The sequence below is a fragment of the Carcharodon carcharias genome, chromosome 1 (assembly GCF_017639515.1).
Source record: "Carcharodon carcharias isolate sCarCar2 chromosome 1, sCarCar2.pri, whole genome shotgun sequence".
NCBI lineage: Eukaryota > Metazoa > Chordata > Chondrichthyes > Lamniformes > Lamnidae > Carcharodon > Carcharodon carcharias.
The window spans coordinates 112,626,077-112,643,107 of record NC_054467.1 but is presented as its reverse complement, the minus strand read 5'-3'; positions in this window follow the sequence as shown (position 1 = coordinate 112,643,107).

The following is a 17,031-nucleotide window of genomic DNA, read 5'->3' as shown; positions in this document are numbered from 1 at the left end:
CGTCTAGTGTTCTTTTTTGCTGCTAATGACATCCCACCAGGGGAGAAGAAGAAGAGGGTGATTCTTTTGTGCTCATGTAGGAGCAAAACATACAGGCTAATCCACAGTCTTACGTCACCTGGCGCCCCAGACTTGTAGGCTTTTGATGAGTTAATAAAAACTGTACAGAGCCACCTGAGACCAAAGCCCTCAGTTACTATGCAGTGCTTCAAGTTCAACTCAGGCAACAGGCTTCCAGGGGAGGCAATAGCTGACTATGTGTCCATTTTAAAGGCATTAACTGAGCATTGAGAATGTGGAACGTCCATTAGTGATATGTTGAGAGCCCAGCTGATATGCAGGATTGGAGATGATATTATCCAAAGGCATTTGCTAGCCGAATCTAGTCTAGGCTTCAATAAGGCATTAGAATTAGCTACCATGATGGAGAGTGCTGTTAGAAATTCCGAAGTTATAAAAGATACGCAAAATGGCACCGTCCATCCAGTCGAGCGGGATAATTCTGCAACAAACGGCATGAAAACTTCGGACTCCACAGAAAGGTGGGAAATGCTGTCTAGCTCCAGGCCATTGGAAAACAACGGTACTGCAGTGAAAACCCATAAAATGAATGAGAGAAATAAATCCAGGCCTCCAGAGAGTGAACGACAACTCAAACAAGTCGAGTGCTTTTTCTGCCACCGCTATGGTCACATAAGGCGGCACTTCAGAGAAAGGCTAAAACAACACCATAAAAACAGAAGGAAAAATCGTGTAATATATCTCATGCAAGAGCCAGAAGAAATAGAATCAGACATCCATTCGTTATATAACCTCGAAGTAGATAGTCAAGTAGTCATTACAGTTAACAGACAACCCAATAAGATGGAAATTGATATGGGAGCATACATTTAGATATCTGAGTAAAGGAACCCATCCTTTGAAGTTAGAAGACTGAAAGGGTTATGTCAGGTCTCGGCGATGTATGGAGATCAATCTGAAAGGTTGCCCTTGTTAGTGCTAGCTGGAGAGGGCCCGAGCTTAATAGGCTGCAAGTGGCTCGAAAAGATTAAATTGAAAGGGGCTGAAATTTTTCAAATTACAACGAAAGTCTTACAGGAATTGCTGCGAAAGTATGCTTCCATTTTCAATGATGAGTTAGGAAAATTTTGAGGGCTACAGGCCAGGATCCATGTAGATCCAAACACAGCCACCAGATTTGTAAGAGCCAGACGAGTCCCTTATACTCGACAGGACAAAGTTGAAACTGAACTGGCATCTACAACCAGTGCAATTTTCTGAGTGGGTGGGACCCATTGTACCTGTACTGAAGCCGGACCAAAGTGTGTGTTTATGCTGTAACTATGAGCTAACTGTCAGTAAGGTGGCCAAACTTGATAGACAAGATTGAGGAATTATATTCAAAGTTAGCAGGGGCACCACATATTTGGAATTAGACTTGAGCAATGCCTTCCAGCAGGTGGAGTTGGAAAAGATCTAGGGAATTCGTCACCATTAATATGCACCACGGATTGTATCAATACATGCGTCTACCCTTTGGGGTCTCCTCAGCATGTGCTGTTTTCCAAAGAACAATGGAAAACTTGCTCCAAGGATTGCCCCATGTTATTGTTTACTTGGATGACGTATTGGTCACAGGACTGACTGATAATAAACACTTAGCAATTCTAGAAGAAGAGTTCAAACGCCTCGCACAAGTGGGGGTATGTTTAAAATGAGAGAAGTGTCTGTTCCAAGCTAAGGAGGTAGTTTAATTGGGCCACAAGGTTGTTGCGCAAGGCCTGCATCCTGTGGAAGAGAAAGTCCAGGCCACTCACGAGGCACCTGTCCCAAGAAATACCACACTTAAGGCCTTCTTGGGCATGGTAAACTACTGTGGCCAATTCCTCCCAAACGTCTTGACTGTGCTAGCCCCGTTGTACAGCCTGCTTAAGAAGAACCAGAAATGGAGTTGGCAAGCCCCGCACAAGGATACCTTCCTGAACGTGATGCAATTGTTAAGATCGTCGGCCTTGTTGGTCCACTTTGACCCCAAGAAGGAATTGATTTTAACATGCGATGTGTCCCATTATGGAATGGGGCTGTCCTTTCACATCGGATGACGGATGGCTCCAAACGATCCTTTGGTTATACATCTCGCACACTCAGTGTCGCTGAGTGACGATATTCCCAGGTTGAAAAGGAGGCTTGTCTATTGTGTTCAGCATCCAGAAGTTTCATCAATATCTCCACGGTCGCCATTTCCATATTATTACCGACCACAAGCCCCGACAGGGATTATTTGGAGAAGATAAAGCGATACCACCTATCGCATCAGCTCACATCCAGAGATGGGCACTAATATTAACTACCTATGAATACACTTTTGTTCACCGTTCAGGTCGTCAAATCGCACATGCTGACGCACTAAGCCGCCCTCCCCTGCCAGCTAATAACTGGGAGGCTCCAATTCCCCAGGAACTGGTCTTAGTGCTAGAGTTTCTGGATTCCTCCCCTGCTCAGACCAGACAAATTCATGAGTGGACAAGTCGCGATCCACTATTGTCTAACATCCGGGAGCAGGTCTTGAATGGTTGGTCGGGTTGATCTAAATCCGAGGAGACGAAGCCCTATTCTGATCGCAAATATGAACTCTCCAGCCAGCACGGCATATTACTCTGGAGAGCAAGGGTTATCATGTCCCCGAGGGGACGAGGGCCATCATTAGCTGAGCTACATAGCGCTCACCAGGGCATTAGCAGAATGAAGGTGCTCACATGCAGCTATTTGTGGTGGCCAGGCATGGACTTGAATATCAAAACCCTGGACAAAAGCTGTCCTCAATGCCAGCAGGTGCAAAAGCTCCGTCCCGCGCCCATGGGAATGGCCAGGGCAGCCACGGCTTCACCTCCACATCGATTAAGTGGGACCCTTCTTGGGCACAATGTTCCTTTTATTGATTGACTCCCACTCCAAATGAAGGATGTCTGTGAAGTCCGGTCGCCCACATCGGTTGCCACCATAGATCATCTGCAGCAGAATTTTGCAGTGCATGGGTTGCCGGAGGTCCTCGTGTCCGACAATGGGACCGCTTTTACCAGCGGGGAGTTCCACAGGTTCACGGTCCTTAACGGCATTACCCATATCAAAACCTCACCCTACCACCCAGCATCGAACAGCATGGCTGAGCAGGCAGTCCAAACCTTTAAATCGGAGATGAAAAAGATGGAAGGGGATCCTATCGGCACAAGATTGCCCCGGCTTTTGTTCACATACTGGACCACACCACACACAACGATCGGCATTGCCCTTGCAGAACTATTATTGAAGAGACATCTCTGCACCTGCCTGACACTTACCCAGCCGAATTTAGAGGGGAGTGTGGGTAAAACCCAAGAGACGCAGAAGACCAGGCACAATGGTCATGGTCGTGAAAAAAATTTCATGGTGGGAGATGCGGTCCTCGCAATGAACTTTGGAGATGGGCCCAATTGGCTGTTAGGCGAGCTGAGTGCAGTAACTGGACCCCTCTCCTATAATATATCGGTAAATGGCTGAATAATTAGACGACACGTGGGTCATCTCTGCAAAAGAACACAGTCCCACAAGAAGAAATGCAGTCTTCATCTATGCTTGAGTTTGTGCCGCAAGTAGTGGACAGGTCACATGATTTGGAAACATTGGTGGGGCCTGTGGGATCCAAGGGGATCAGAGAGACAAACCTGCCAATTTCCACTGAGGAATCTAGTGGACAACTGTCCCCTGAAAAGGATGTCTCGGAAAAACCAGCCGAGGTTGTTGAACTGAGATGCTCAACAAGTCCAAGAAAGCCTCCTGAGAGGCTTGACCTGTAAATAGTTATTGTGTAAATAGTCAATGTGTTTCAAACTTGTTAGCTGTACTTTTAAGTAAAGGGGGAGGGTTGTGATAAAGTGAGCTACCCTGTCCATTTAAGAGATTGCAAGTGTACTGATAATGTGACAGCACTGACGAGTCACTGTACAGCGCGGGCAACTGGGAACTGTATGTCTAGTTCTGGAGGTTTCTGACCACATATGATCTGGTGCTCTGCCCTATGTCTCAATAAACTATCACTGTTTATTCTTCCATCAGTGTCTTCCCATTATTGATTGCAAGCAGCAGTTGAGGAGAACATAGGAGGGCGTGCAAAAACAAAAATACCTGGAAAAACTCAGCAGGTCTGACAGCATCTGCGGAGAGGGATACAGTTGACGTTTTGAGTCCGTATGACTCTTATAGGAAGGCGTGCAGTTAGAGTTCATTTGACCAACAAATTCATTTACTCAAGACATAAAAGGAGGGCACTTTTCAATGGGTGTACTCTCTTCAACCCTCAGTGTTGCCTCCTTCACTTTGTGGTTTACTGAAATAGTCTGCAGCTCTTCACAACTGCTCAATCCCAGGATAGCAGGACCATCTGTTTCAGTGACATAGGACATACAGTTAACATCTTTTCCTTTGTCTGCCTCTCTGACTTGAGTTGTTCTTAGCTGTCGAATCTCAGTTACCCGTATGCCATTAGCATTACATTGCTTGGTTTCTGAACACCTTTCTTTATATAACTATTTTCTTCCAAATTTTCAAGATAAATCTTGTGGTATAGTCTGAACAGGATGATGTTAACCTGCGATCCGGTATCAATCTTCACCTTCAGATTTATCATTGCAAGCTTTTCTCTCACCCTCTTCCTGATCTAAATGGTGGTGTGAATTTATTTTCAGGTGTCACATCCAGCCATTTCCTGTGATAGTATGGCTCCTATGTCTATTGTGTTCTCAAACTCACCATCATCTTCCAGGGTGCAGATGTTCAGATTTATTTTCCTGTCCATTCACCCGGTTGCTCTGGCTCTGGGTGGTGCCAAGTCAACTATCGTCTCTCTTTGATCTGCTCATCATCTTCCAATGATTGGCCTTTCCACAAGCTCTACGGATTGATCCAAATGTGGGACGTTTCCATCTGTCTGTGAATTCATATGGCCATCCACACCTCCTGCATGATCTTCTCCCTGTTGTACATTCCTTTACTTATGCTGTACTGCATCTACCCTGCTGCCTTTCTCTTTGCTTAACTGAAGGCTAGCCATTTGAGTAGCTCCCGGCTTCATATGCTCTGCCAGTGTCTACAGCCTGTAATATTGTGAGCCTCCTTCCCAATTAGTGTTTTCTGTACTTCAGGGTGTGCAGAATCCCAAATTAGTTGATTTATTTTTGTCTGTGTCCTTAAGCTGGCATTTTCTAGCTGCATTTTTTAATCTTTTTGTAAAATTATCATAGGCTCGTCTAATTCCTGATGAGGCCTTGAAATTCATACTCGTAGATCTGATGATTCGCTTTTGGCTGGAGATGGGTGCTGAATTTTTCAAAAATTATGTCTGGGTTTTTGCTGTCCTCTTCAAAAAACTCCCAGCTATTAAATAAATATAATCCTATATCTCCTGCCCACAGAAGGACATAACTGACCCTCTCTTCATTGCTAGTGCCTTTTAGGAAACTACTGAATGCTAGTCTGCACATTTGTTTAAACATTGCAAAAGCCTCTAAGACTTTATCAGCTTCCCAATTCATTGTGGGCTGTAAATGTGCATTCCTTGCTGTGCTGTTCAACATTTCACTTTTTATTTTTGAACGATCCACTAAGTTTCTCTTCTTCTCTAGGTCAATTTTCCAAATCAGCACTGAATTAGTTTAAAATGCTTTAGGTTTATTCACAGACACTTGTTGCCACCATGCTATGTGTTCTTGTTGTCTTTTGGTTCCTAGATGTTGTTAATAATCACACTTTAATCTTGGAAAGATCAGAAACTCTTTATGTTTAATATTGCCATACTGTCTGTACAAAGAAGGGCTGGATTGAACTGGTTCTGTTATGCTTCACATGAGTCTGTAGTGCAGCCATGAAATGTGGCTCCCCAGAACACTTAAACATAACAATTCATTCCTAGGTAATTCATTCCCAGCTCTTTCCAGATATTTACGGATAATACAACAATATATAACAGTGTGCATGTTCCAGTGTGGAGCCCTGTCTGCTGGGGATATGTATCATGATATTTTGATCATATTCTCTGTAATACTAATGATATTCAGAATAAAATTTAAAAAAAATATTAATAATGGGTGAATTCAACCCTAACAAAGAAGACTGGTGCAATTATAAACAAAGGTCACCCATTTGGCTGCATGCAAATAAAATAGGAGCTGAGTATAAAGTAAATCTTTTCGTCACCATAATGGGGCCAAATACTTTCAAGGTAGTGTTTAACTAATATTGACTGTGAGACTCTAGTACCATGGGCTAAAATTAATGAGATTTTGGACTCGTGCAATGACTAAGAATGAGATTGCACTGAGATTTACATTCTGTGAGGGAAAGCAGTTGCCAAGTGATGCTGTTGCAGATTACACTCTCAAATTAAAGAATTAAAAAAGAAAATTAAAGAAATTCGTCACTTTGGGTATGGCGCAAACTTAGAAATCAACCTTAGAGACACATAAGAGGCCTAAAGAACAATAAAATCCAGGCCAAGCTTGGAGCAAAGACAATAAGCTGATATGGAAGGAGGTCTGCGGTGAAGGTATGACCATGGAAATGGCAGAAGGAGATGCAGATTGCAAGGCAGGGGGTTTCAGCGAGATCCAGGCTATGACAGCTAAGTTCACAGTCTCAGAGTCAGAAATTTAGATGCTACTGTTGCCATGGTAGCTGCCAACCATTTAAATGCCCTATTTATAGTTTAAGTGCTATGACTGTAGGAAAATTGGTCATATCTGGATGGTACACAGGAGTAGAGGAAACAGTACTGCTTCAGGTCATGGTAAAGCTCCGGGTCATAGTCATGCACCAGGCTGAGGCTGTGGTAGATCTTAAGCTAGATCAAGAGTCTGGGAAATCCCTGAATGCAGCAGATGATAGATAACGGAAAGAGAAGTTGATGCTATCGAGCAGAACAATCAGGGGTTCTACTCAGTCAGAGAGCAAGGAAAATAGCACATGGGAGATAAGAGTCACAGAGCTGAAGATAAAATTCCAGCACACACAGCAAAAATGAAAGTCGGAGATTCACAACTTACTTTCCTCATCAGTAAAGCTACAGCCATGTCTGTTATCTCGGAGACAATAAGAAGTCAGTGAGTCACATTCACCTGTGTAAAACTGGTGTGGAATTGGCTAGTTACTCCAGTAACAGTATTCCAGTGTTTGATCAAGTTAGTGTGTGGAATACAATGATGCATCCTAATACTTGTCATTGGTAGTAGCAGGGAAATAAGTGGCTTAAGAAAATACAGTTAAACTGGACTGAATATTTACAGTAGAGATCAGTAAAAGTATGTCTGATATTGAGAAAGTGGTGCTAAGAGAACATAAAGTGGACTTTGAGCAAGGTGACCAAATGATAAAATTAGGCATCACAAGACTGAAGCCAAGATAAAGAATCATGTAGTGTCAACATTTTGCAAGGTTAGACCAGTGCCTTATGCACAATTAGAAGCAACAAGTAAAGAGCTGGATAGATTAGAAAGATGAAGAACAGAGTTTTTATCTCAGTGAATAGGCTGTACCCAATGTGGTAGTTCAAAAAGCAGATGGGTCCGTTTGAATTTGTGGAGATTATAAACAAACAGTAAATAAGGTAATTGAGAATGACACTTACTCACTGCCTACTAGTGAAGATTTGTTTTCTAATTTAGCCAATGGAAAGGTGTTCAGTAAGATAGATTTATCAAATGCAATTAGAATTAACTGATAACAGCAAGGAATTGCTTACGTTCAAACACACAAAGAGTTGTACCAGTATGAAAAGTTACCATTTGGAGTGTCTACTGCTCCTGCAGTGTTCCAGTGTGTCATGGATCAGGTACTAAGCGGGATAAAAGGAGTGTTCTGCTTCTTAGATGACATTCTAATTAGCAGTATGATAGAGAAAGAGCACATTGTAAGGTTGAACAAAGTCCTAGATCGACTTTGAGAGTACCAAATGACATCAATGCTAAAAAGCACAAGTGTTGGTTCATGGCGGAGGGTTTTCCTCTTATTGGGAGGACATGGCGGGCAGGCTCAGGAGCGGCCGCAAAATGGTCCGCCACCCGCAATTGGACTCTGATTGCAGTTCCACGCTGGCTGGCAAATTAATGGGCAGCCAGCGTGAAATGCATGCTGAGAGCTTCAGAGCTGCCAGAGTGGGGGCAGGAGGAATGCAAGCGCTGAAGTTTGTGCATGCATGGGGGTCCACTCACTGAAAGCTCCCTGAAGGCACAGAGCTGCCTCAGGGAGCTGTAGATTTTTAAAAACAAAATTAAAGATGTTAAAAATCCAGATAAAATGTCCACACAGTGGAGTCAGGCACCTTTACATAGTGATTATTAAAATCCTGCCCAAACTTTTTTAAAAAAATTTAGTTACGGAAACCTCATCCCGCCCGTGGATGAGGTTTCGCAAAAAATGCAAAGGCTGTCTGGCCTATTCGCCCGGCCACCAACCATAAGGTTGGATGGGCTGTGAAAAATTCAACTTAATTACCAACTTAAAGGCCTTAATAGGCCTCTTAATTGTCGGCATGTGCGCTGCCAGCTCTCGTGCACGTCCACTGACCAAAATATTGCACGATTGCACGATGACGTCGTCCGAAGTCATCACGCGCTATTTTACACTCGGTGTGTTGGGCATGTGCCCACACGCCAAGCTGAAAAACCTGCCCATGGTGTTAAATGTAACATACCTTGGTCACCAAATAGATGGTGAAGGTATCTGCCCAACGCACGATAAAGTTGAAGGTATTTTGAAAGCAAAGAGACCAGAGAATAAAGAAGAACTTGGAACATTCATGGAAGTTGTTGTGTATTACTCTAAGTTCACCCCCCTACTTAGCTAATACAGTCGCTCTATTGCATCAACTGCTCAAAAATGGAATAGATTGGGAGTGGTCTTTGGAGTATCAGAAAGCATTTGAAGAAATGAAGAAAGTACTAAATAGTGATATTGTTTTGACCACAATGATCCCAAGGAAAAATTGGTTTTAACATGCAATGCCACAAGAACTAGGCATAGTGTTATCTCACATAATGGAAGATGGCGTGGAGAAGCCAGAAGCATATGCTTCACGTACTTTAACCAAGTCAGAGTAAAATTACTCACAAGTTGAGAAAAAGGCATTAATGATTGTATATGGCGTTCCTAAATTCCATAAATACTTGTACAGTGGGAAGTTCACTTCATCAATGACCACCAAGCCTTTGTGATCATATTTGGTTCAAAGAAGGGAGTACCATCTCTAGCGGCAGCACAGCTTCAAAGATGGGCATTGATTTTGATGACCATCAGTACAATATTAAATATCATAAGGCAGCAGATCAAGCACATGCAGATATTCTTTCCAGATTTACTGTGACTAATGATTCATATTTTGTTACTTGTGAAATACTTAACATATACAAATTATATGTCAATGTTTGCCAGAGAAATCACTGAAGGTAGGTAGAGATATCCTTAGGAGATGGTTACCTGGAACATTAAATAGAACAACATCTCTGAGGCATCGCCTCCACTCCACTACCCATCAAACAAAGAGCTTGGGTGCTTCATCACTTGCGCAGACTGTCTCTTCCTCCCCACTTATTTTCCCAGCCGCATTAGCCATTGGAAAGACTAGAAGATATTTTAAAATATTTATAATCCTTGTGATAGATGCAGTAACTTTTACCCTTTATGCAAACATTTATAGTTTATACCATAACCCATTAAATTTTAATCTGAGTTGTTTTTGTGTTCTGATGTATTCACTTTTCTTTTATTCTTTCATGGGATGTGGGCATTGTTGGCAGGGCCAGCATTTGTTGCCCATCCTTAATTATCCTTGAGAAAGTGGTGGTGAGCTGCCTTCTCGAACTGTAATCCACCTGGTACACTCACGATGTTGTTGGGAAGGGAGTCCCAGGATTTTGATCCCATGACAGTGAAGGTCGGTAGGCAATGGGTGGAATTTTCTGAGTTGGTTAACAGATGGTAGAGACACAGAAACCAGGAAGAACTCAATTCTGCCAGGTTCTTGTCTGTTTTAGGTGCCATTCATTCTTCAGATTGGTCCTGGAGCAGACATTGTGAGCTCCTGCCCAAGGCAGCGTGGAATTTCATTACTGCACACAGAAGAAAGAATCAGGTTTTATGCCATTTACAGGCCCTGATACCAGGGCCCAGATATTCTTCTCAGGCTCGTGAAATGCGAGTCTGGCCCTTTTGCAGGTTCCGAATTGCGATCCCGCATCTGAACCCTATTCCCACCATATTTTGGCTCTGAGAGATATGGGTGGGGAGGGGTCAGGTTTTCCAAACTGCATTGCAGTGCAGGATGAATGTAGGTGCGTAGGTGGGCTAGTTAGAAGGCCTGTGTCGATCTCTGGATCAGCAACCCAGCTGCCAACATTGTTTTTATCCCCTGCTAAACCTTACCCCTCACCCCCTCACCCCTACATACCTCTATGCACCCCTTATGTCTCCACACACCCCATGCTCTCTCTGAGCCCCTTCATACTCCCCAGGCTTGCCAACTCATGCCCCATGCCCCCTCATACTCGCCATGCTCACTCCATGTCTTCTCATATTTCACATGCCTCCTCTATTCTCCCCCACCCCCACAATATATCCTCCATAGCCACTCATCGAGTATCCAACATGAGTAGATCTCAGGATGTCTTTAAAATGGACATTAAAAAGAATGAACTTCTAACAGTATAATAGAGCTAACATTCAAATGCAATTCATACTAAAGAAACCTCAATAATAAAAGCCATTCAAAACAATTTAATTCCCTGTAAGTAGTCAACCCATATTACAAACAAATAAACATATATTCCCTTAGCACATCAAACAGAGATAATCCTTTAATGACACCATAAAACTGCTAATAAAACTATGTACATTGACCTTGCTGAGATAACTAGTTTCACAGCTTTTGAAAGTCAGCCAAGCATTCATAATGGCTCAGCTATCAAAACAAACAGTGGGAAAAACAGTAATAGAGTCCACTGAAATTGAAAACCAGGTGGCCTTTTTTTCTAAGCTACAACAGATGTTCTGTCAATCAAAGCAATCCAGGAGTAAATGTTTGCTTTTTCCTCTAAGGGAAAGTTGCTGAAGTTTTTTTTTCAATTTAAAAGGGTTCTGGGCATTACTTCAACAATTACAACTGTAGCATCTAAAATTGCTCAGGTACATCCTGTCCACAAAAATCAGGACAACCCAATCTTGCCAATTACTATCCCATCAGCCTCTTTTCGATCATCAGCAAAGTGATGAAAGGTGTCATCAGCAGTGCTATCAGGTGGCATGTGGTATACATAAATGAGTTGGACTTAAATGTAGGGGGTATGATCAAGAAGTTCACAGATGCTACGAAAATTGGTAGGGTGGTAAATAGTGAGGAAGATAGCCGTAAACTGCTGCAGGATATCAATGGACTGGTCAGATGGGCAGAACAGTGACAAGTGGAATTCAACCCGGAAAAATGTGAGGTAATGCACTTGCGGTGGGCTAAGAAGGCAAGGGATTACACTATGAAGGGTAGGACCCCAGAAAGTATTGAAGATCAGAGGGACCTTGGTGTACATATCCACAACTCCCTGAGGGTAGCAGGGCAGGTAGATAAGGTGGTTAGGAAGGCATTTGGGAACTTGCCTTTATTAGCTGAGGCATAGAATACAACAGCAGGGAGGTTATGCTGGAACTGTATAAAATGCTGGATAGGCCACAACTGGAGTACTGCGTGCAGTTCTGGTCACTACATTATAGGAAGGGTGTGATTGCACTGGAGAGGGTGCAGATGAGATTTATCAGAATACTGCATGGGTTGGAGGGTCTGAACTATGAGGAAAGATTGGATAGGCTAGGGTTGTTTTCCTTGGAGCAGTGAAGGTTGAGAGGGGACCTGATAGAGGTGTATAGGATTATGAGCGGCATAGATAAGGTGGAAAGCAAGGCACTTTTTCCATTGATAGAGGGGTCAAAAATAGGGGGGGGACATAGATCTAAGGTAAGAGGTAGAAGGCTAAGAGGGGAGTTGAGGAGAATTCTTTTCACCCACAGGGTGGTGGGAGTCTGAAACTCACTGCCTGAAAGGGTGGTTGAGTCAGGAACTCTTGTAACATGTAAGAAGTATTTAGATATTCACTTGTGTTGCCATAGCCTCCAGCACTATGGGCCAAGCACTGGAAAATAAGAACTTAAGAACATAAGAAATAGGAACAGCAGTTGACCATTCAGCTCCTCGAGCCTGCTCCATCATTCAACAAGATCATGGCTGATCTTGTGTTTCGATTTCCACATTCCAACCTAACCCCAATAACCTTTGATTCTTTGCCTAACAAGAATCTATCTACCTCTACCTTAAAAATATTCAATGACCCTGCCTACACCACCTTCTGAGGCAGAGAGTTCCAAAGTCACACAACCCTCTGAGAGGAAAAATTTCTCCTCATCTTTGTCCTAAAAGGGTGACCCCTAATTTTAAAACAGCATCCCCTGGTTCAGGACCACCCACAAGATAAAACAGCCTTTTGACGTCCACCGGTTGACCGGCATGGACACTGTGGGCCGAATGGCCTCCTTCTGTGCTGTAAACGTCTATGAGCCTATGAGGCACTTACATAGCAATAACCTGCTCACCAATGCTCGGTTTGAATTCTGCCAGGGCCATTCAGCTCCTAACCTCATTAAAGCATTGGTCCAAACATGGACAAAAGAGCTCAACTTAAGAGGGGAGGTAAGAGTGACAACCCTTGATATTAAGGCAGCTTTTGACTGATTGTGGTATCAAGCAACCCTCACAAAATTCACAGAATCACAGAATTCTTATAGCACAGATGGGCACCATTTGACCCACGATGTCTGCACCAGCTCTCTGAATGAGCAATTCCATTCGTGCCATTTTTCCACCTTCTCTCTGTAACCCTGCACATTCTTCCTTTTCAGGTAACAGTCTAATTCCCTTTTGAAAGCTTTGATTGAATCTGCCTCTCCCACACTCTTAGGCAGCGTATTCCAGACCTTAACCGCTCATTGAATGAAAAAGCTTTTCCGCATATTGCTCTGCCTTCTTTTGCCAATTACTTTAAACCTGTGCCTTCCTTTCTTGATCCTTTCATGAGTAGAAACAGCTTCTCCCTATCTACTCTGTCCAACCCTCTCATGATTTTGAACACCTCTATCAAATCTCCTCTTATCCTTCTTTTCTCCAAGGAGAACAGTCCCAACCTCTCCAATCTATCTTTGTAGCTGAAGTTTCTCATCCCTGGAACCATTCTTGTAAATGTCTTCTACACTCTCTCCAATGAGTTCACATCCTTCCTATATTGTGGCACCCAGAACTGTACACAATACTCCAGCTGAGGTCTAACGAGTGTCTTACATAAATTCAGCATAACTTCCCTGCTCTTGTACTCCATGCCCCTATTAATAAAGCCCAGGATACTATCTGTTTTAATAACAGCTCTCTCCACCTGTCCTGCCATCTTCAATGATCTATGCCCATTTACATCCAGGTCTTTCTGCTCCTACACTCCCTTCAAAATTTCACCTCTTATTTTATATTGTCTGTCCATATTCTTCCTACCAAAATGCATCACCTCACACTTCTCCAAAGCAAACTTCATCTGCCAACTTTCTGCCCACTCCACCAACTTGTCTGTGTCCTTTTGAAGTTCTACTGTCCTCCTCGCAGTTTACAACACCCCCAAGCTTTGTATCATCCACAAACTTTGAAATGGTCCCTTGCACATCAAGACCTAGATCATTAACATATATATCAGGAAAAGCAAGTGTTCCAATACCAACCGCTAGGAAACTCCACTACAAACCTTCCTCCAGCCTGAAAAATATCCATTAACTATTACTCTCTGTTTCCTATTTTTCAGCCAATTTTGTATCCACTTTGCTACTGTCCCTTTTATTTTATGAGCACTAACTTTTCTGACAAGTCTGTGGCACTGTATCAAATGCCTTTTGAAAGTCCACGTACACCACATCAACAGCATTAACCTCATCGACCTTTTCTATTACCTCTTCAGAAAACTCCAGCAAGTTAGTTAAACACAATTTTCCCTTTAGAAATCCATGCTGGCTTTTCTTTATCAACCCATATTTTTCCATGTGACTACTAATTTTATCCCAAATAACTGTTTCTAGAATCCTGCCCACCACCGAAGTTTAAACTGACTGGTCTGTAATTTCTGGGCTTATCCTTACAAACTTTTTTGAACAAGGGTGTAATGTTTGCAATTCTCCAGTCCTCTGGCACCTCCCCTAAGTTTAGGCAAGACTGAAAAAATTTTAGCCAGTGCCCCTATAATTTCTACTCTCACTTCCTTCAATACCCTTGGATGCATCTTGTCTGGTCCCAGTGCCTTGTCAACTTTAAGTACCAACAGTCTATTCAACACTGCCTCCTTTTCAATTTTGAACCCTTCTAGCGACAGTTTCCTCATCTGTCACTATGGCCTGGGTAGCATCTATCTCCTTGGTATAGACGGATTCAAAGTATTCATTTAATACATCAGCCATGACCCCTTCATCCATGTATAAATTCCCTTTTGGGTCCCTAATTGAACCTACTCCCCCTTTTACCACCCTATTACTATTTATATGCCTCTATCAAATCTCCTCTCAGCCTTCTTTTCTTCCAGGAAAACAGTCCTAACTTCTCCAATCTATCTTCATAGCTGAAGTTCCTCATCTTTGGAACCATTCTTGTGAACCTTTTTTGCATTCTGTCCAATATTTTCACATCCTTCCAAAAGGGCAGTGCCCAGAAATGGACGCAATACTCCAGTTGAGGCTGAATCAGTGTTTTATACAAGTTCAACATAACTTTGCTCTTGTACTCTATGTACTCCATGCCCCTATTCATAAAGTCTAGGATACTTTATGCTTTATTAACCACACTCTCAATCTGCCCTGCCACCTTCAACGACTCATGCACATATACATCCAGGTCCCTCTGCTCCTGCATCCCCTTTCAAGTTCTACCCTTTATTTGTCCCTTTATTTTCTTCCAACCAAAATTAATCACTTCACATTTCTCTGCATTGAACTTCATCTGCCACTGTCACAAATAGATATCTGGGGGAAACACTCTCCACTGTTTGGAGTCATGTCTAGCACAAACAAGATGGTTTTGGTTGTTGGAGGCCAATCATCTCATTCCCAGACATTGCTGCAGGAGATCCTCAGGGTAGTGTCCTAGATCCGACCACTTTCAGCTATTTCATCATTGGCCTTCCTTTCATCCTAAGTCAGGAGTGGGGGTTGTTGCACCATTCACAACTCCCTAGATAAGGAACAGTCTGTGGCGATATGCAGCAAGACATGGATAGCATTCAACCTTAGGTTGATAAGTGGCAAGTAACATTCGTGCCACCCAAGTGTCAGGCTAGGACACTTTCCAACAAGAGAGAATCTAACCATCTCCCCTTGACATTACCATCGCTGAATCCCCAATATCAACATCATGGGGGTTACCATTAACCAGAACTTGAACTGGATCACTCATATAAATACTGTGGCTACAAGAGCAGGTCAGAGGCTGGAAATCCTGAGGTAACGCACCTCTAGAACCAAAGCCTTTCCACCATCTATAAGGCACAAGTCAAGAGTATGATGGAATACATCAGCTGTGTGGCTCCAACAACAGTCAAGGAGCTTGACATCATCCAGGACAAAGCAGTCCACATGACTGGCATCTCATTCATCAAAGTAAGCATTCACTCCCTCCACCTCAAATGCACAATGGCAGCAGTGTGTGCTATATACAAGATTCACTTCAGTGACTTACCAAGTCTCCTTCAATAGCACCTTATTAGCACCTTCCAAACTCGTGATCTCTGTTTTGTTGTGCAGTTGGGGTCTAGGTGGGGGCTTTGGGGATCACCTATTCTCCAAAAGTATGCTGCTCAAGTCTGTGATTTCTTAAAATCATTACTCTTTAGTTACAGCAAGTATTTATGCATTTGGATCTCTACACGAGGTTGGAATTTCTCCTCCTTCCAGATCTCTCTTACTTCTCAGTCGTGTGATCTGGCAACATTATTGCATCAGTAACATGTATGCTTCAGATGTTAACCCTTTGCTCTACATCTCTCCCCAAGTCTTTATCCCTATCATATTTGCATCCTCCTACATCTATCCCCAGAGTCTCAGACTTCACAGAGTTAGCCTCGTCCAATCTCCCTGATCTCCTTTTGAGTTGGGAAGTGGAGGGGGTGGTGTAGTTGTAGAGACAAGCAAGCAGTGATAGGAGCACATAATCAAAAGATGTCACAGACAAAAGAACACAGAGGTGTTGAAGTTGGTGATATTACTTAAATGAATGTGCTAATTAAGAATGGATGGTAGGGCACTCAAGGTGGGGGTGGGGGGGCGTAAAAGATTTAAAATAATGGAAATAGGTGGGAAAAGAAAAATCTATATAAATTATTGGAAAAAACAAAAGGAAGGGGGAAGAAACAGATAGGGGGTGGGGATGGAGGGGGGAGTTCAAGACCTAAAGTTGTTGAATTCAATATTCAGTCCGGAAGGCTGTAAAGTGCCTAGTCGGAAGATTAGGTGCTGTTCCTCCAGTTTGCGTTGGGCTTCACTGGAACAATGCAGCAAGCCAAGGACAGACATGTGGGCAAGAGAGCAGGGTGGAGTGTTAAAATGGCAAGCGACAGGGAGGTTTGGGTCATTCTTGCGGACAGACCACAGGTGTTCTGCAAAGCGGTCGCCCAGTTTACATTTGGTCTCTCCAATGTAGAGGAGACCATTTTTATCCTTATGGGTTTGGAAGGTGCTGTCAAAGGAGCCTTGGTGAATTCCTGCAGTGCATCTGAACTGAGGGAGGGTGGTTCATGGTAATCAGCAGGAGGTTTCCTTGCCCCTATTTGACCTGATGCCATGAGACTTCATGGGGTCTGGAGTTGATGTTGAGGATTCCGAGGGCAACTGTGCCACCACCTCTGCTGGGTCTGTCCTGCCAATGGGACAGGACATACCCAGGGATGGTGA